The sequence below is a fragment of the Mangifera indica genome, chromosome 5 (assembly GCF_011075055.1).
Source record: "Mangifera indica cultivar Alphonso chromosome 5, CATAS_Mindica_2.1, whole genome shotgun sequence".
NCBI classification, from domain to species: Eukaryota; Viridiplantae; Streptophyta; class Magnoliopsida; order Sapindales; family Anacardiaceae; genus Mangifera; species Mangifera indica.
In genome coordinates, this window is record NC_058141.1 from 2,493,705 (window position 1) to 2,497,535 (window position 3,831).

General features: G+C 31.6%; 1 pseudogene; it reads right to left on the reverse strand.

Annotated features, from left to right (window-relative positions):
* Positions 1–609: 609 nt before the first annotated feature.
* Positions 610–1,157, reverse strand: LOC123217754 (annotated as a pseudogene).
* Between the last annotated feature and the right edge of the window lie 2,674 nt (positions 1,158–3,831).

A 3,831-nucleotide genomic window follows, 5' to 3' on the forward strand; every position in this document is an offset into this window, starting at 1 on the left:
ATTATTATATATTTAGATATTATTTTATTTTTAATAAAAAATTATTTATTCACAAATTACAAATCATCCAATTACTTAATTAAATAATTAAAGCTAAGTACATATAATTTTATCATAAACTTTACCTTAAAAAAACATAAAATCACTTGATTTTCCCAAATGTCGGAGGATAATTAATAATCTTCGTTAGTCAAAGGCAGTTGAACGAATCTTAATGAGACTCATAATTTTATAATTAAGCTTAATTAATCAAGATTAATCATCATCATTATTAAGAATGCATGTTTAAAGCAAGCCAGCTTCATTCACATAACCTTCTTTAGTTCTTAAATTGTGATTCCTTGTATCTCAACTATCACCGGGAAATCAAACAAAATGCTGGCCGTACGATGGAGAAAACCCGCGACAACCAAGTCATGATTTGTGGGTCCTGGAAATCGACGGTCAGGGAAAGCGCATCATTGGTAGTTATAAGCAAAGCACATAATTTATAAACTCGTTCATCGTCTTTGATTCTTTATGACGTAATTATTATTAATCATAATTATAAATATTATAATTTTAACTCTCCAACATCCAACGGTCCAAAACCACCCATTCCCGTCGTCATCATCGATGTATAGCTTTCTCAGCGTAACTGTTAACCAAAGCAAGCGCATTGCTCGTCAATTTCTTCACATACGCAGCCTTATCGATAACATCCACCTTAAGCGGCCCGTCAACCTCGTCATCGAAACCGTCGGTACAAGTCTCCTGGTCTGTCAACGCCGCCTCATCCACGTCTGCACATTACTCAACAGGAACCGGAGCCTCTCCTTGGAGCTCCCCGCCGAGCCCGGGTCGCTCATTTGTTTCAGCGACCCTTGGATCTCGTCCACGACGTCACCAAAGTTTGACAGACAGTCGTGGAGCGCCGATGACGCTTTGGGGTCTGAGTGGAAGTCGGCCTCGCGGCTGAGGTTGGCCAAGTAGGACGCTGTCGTTTTTCCCTTCCTCAAGCTGACGCCGATAGTGAAGCGCGCCAGCTGCGCTGGGTCCTCATGGACGGAGCTGGAGTATGCTTCCAAGGAGGCGTAGCAGAGGTCAGGGTAGAGAGTGGAGTTGCAGCTGGGGCGGATGAAATCTGAGCCATTGGTTAGAGGTTGGCAGCTAGGGCACAATATGTATATTGTTCATAAAAATACACAGTAATTGGGTGTGCGGAAAAACAATTCCAGTAATCAATTGTTTGCATACATCGTAGAAACTAGCAAACATATGGCTTCTCTTTTCAAAAGAGTCTTTTGCTTAATTAGTTAGTTTCAATAATTTAATGTCATAACAGATATTGGTTCTCAAAGGGTGAGTCGAATTGTAGAGATAGAATCAGACCACTTAGTAAGTGATGTTATTCATTATAATATATATATATATATATATATATATATAGGTATTACATACATACAATTATATCACATTGTGCAAAATCAAAATAGATTCCTAATATTTTATCTAATTCATGATTTGTTATACAAATTATATATATATATATATATATATATATATATATATATATATCATACTTTAAATTTTGCAAAGGCATCAATCAAACGGACTTATAGTCAGTGTTTTAGAAGGCAAAACTTGTTAAGTAAAAGAAGAAAAAAAGTTTATCTATAACTCAGATTTGTTAGGTAACTAAGAAGTAGAGACAGCGGTTTATTGCTGTAATGTTAAGTTAATAGTGTCGGGTTTACATAGTCAGGGGTGGAATTAGACCCTAAGGATAGGCTCAGATGGATCCTTAACTCCGAACATTTTTTCAATTTTTTGACAAAACCCACCCTTATTATAGGCCCGCATAATTGTCGTAAGTTTGTCATACCCATACTAGTTATGGGCTTATGTATTTGTCACAGGCTAAACTCATTTCCCATTTGAACTGTTTTAAAAATTATTTTAAAAAGGTTCTTGGCCAAAATGACTATGTCCCACCCAAGGTATAGTGCAAATCCAACTTTCTATTTGTTAACTATTAAAAATTTAAACACTTATTATTCTGTTAAATTTCAGGATAAAATTGTTATTTAAGAAAAAAATTTTAAAACTAAAAATGTATTACATTTCCATCTCCTAAGTTTAAAAACTAATAAATTTTTTTCATTCAAAGTTTAAAAAACTTCATCTTCCTTTTAAGGTTTTTTTAGATGTTGTCAATGGTTAGAGACGACGACAACGGCCACGTTCTCTCTCCCTCTCAACTTTTCTCTCAGCGGTGTTTTATTTTCGGGCATCATTAACTAACAAAACCAATCGAAGAAGATGACACATCGTCATCGTCTAAGAGACAACAACGATGCATCATCTTCTATGAAGACGAATCATCGTCTTTGTTAGGAGATAAAGGAACACCTTCGTTTCTAGATCTCATTGGTCATGTTCATTAGGAGATAAAGATGAAGGAATCCCTGACAGTAATAATAAAATTTGATAAATTGATGAATATTTGAATTTACGATAGTTAACAAGTGAGAAGTTGTGTTTGCATTAAACCTTGGGTGGGAAATAATCATTTGGCCAATTTTCTTTAAGCCTTTCAACATTCAGGTTTGATGTAAATGTGATAAATTGCTTCTTCAATTCACCCTCTTTTTAGGTATACAAATTTAGTGCATATGAGAGAAATTTGTTCATCTTACTTTTGGGTTAAGGTATTTAAATTAATTTATTTTTTATAATCTATCCAATTTGTGACTTGATTACATAAAAACTAATAGCAATTAATGCATATGTGTATGTTTATTTGACACTAACGAGATGCTTGATGAAATGCCATGTGTAACTCATATGCATTGATTCAAAACTATGAACAGATTTTATTACAATTTGATAGTTGGTGTTAAATTTATTGCAAGATCATGAGTTTTGGATGGTAGAGGTAAAGTTTTCATTATCTGTGTCTAATAGATATTTTAGCATGGAGAGATAACATATTATAATATAAAAATTAAATAATCGAAACAATTTAAATAACATTTCACTATGATAAAAGGGTAATGTTTAATGTTAATTTGTTGTTAAATAGAAATTAATATTTTACGCGAATTTCTAAGTATTCTAAAATAGATCCAATTAATATATGTTTAAAAAATTATTATTACGATATATTATCATTGTCCATGTAATATGTAATACTACAAAGTTAAAAAAGGTAATTATTCACCAATATTAAGTATTCATAATAAATATAAAAATAATGTAGTAAACTCAACAAAATTTTGATTAATTTTATGGATAAAGTACGCCTTAGATGTATTTCAATATTTCGGTTTTATGATTTAAGTATTGAGTAGAATAGGGAAATAATGATTCACACCTATATATTATAGATTTGAACAATATTATATATACACACTTTTAAGTATATAATTAGATACACAGATGATGTATTATCATGTAATTAAGTTTTTTATTTTTAATTCAAAATTATTTACTCATATAATGACACATCATCTGTATACTCAATTGTGTATTAAAAAATATATACACATAGTTTTATTATATAGATTTACCAATGGTATTTTGCATTGTAATAAAAAATTTATCATTTGTTGTATAAAATTTAGTATTTACTTGAGTGTTACTCTAAGATAATAAGATAATAGGCTAAATTACTATTTCCCACCCAACTTTCCACCCATTAACTATGGAAAATCAAAACTCCCACCCGTAAGCCAACTCTGTTAATGTCTTCCGTTAGTATAAGCATGACATAACAAAATTTCCCCCAAATGAGTAAAATGACGTTATTGCCTTCATGATAAAAAAAAAAATTTTGATTTAAAATTAAAC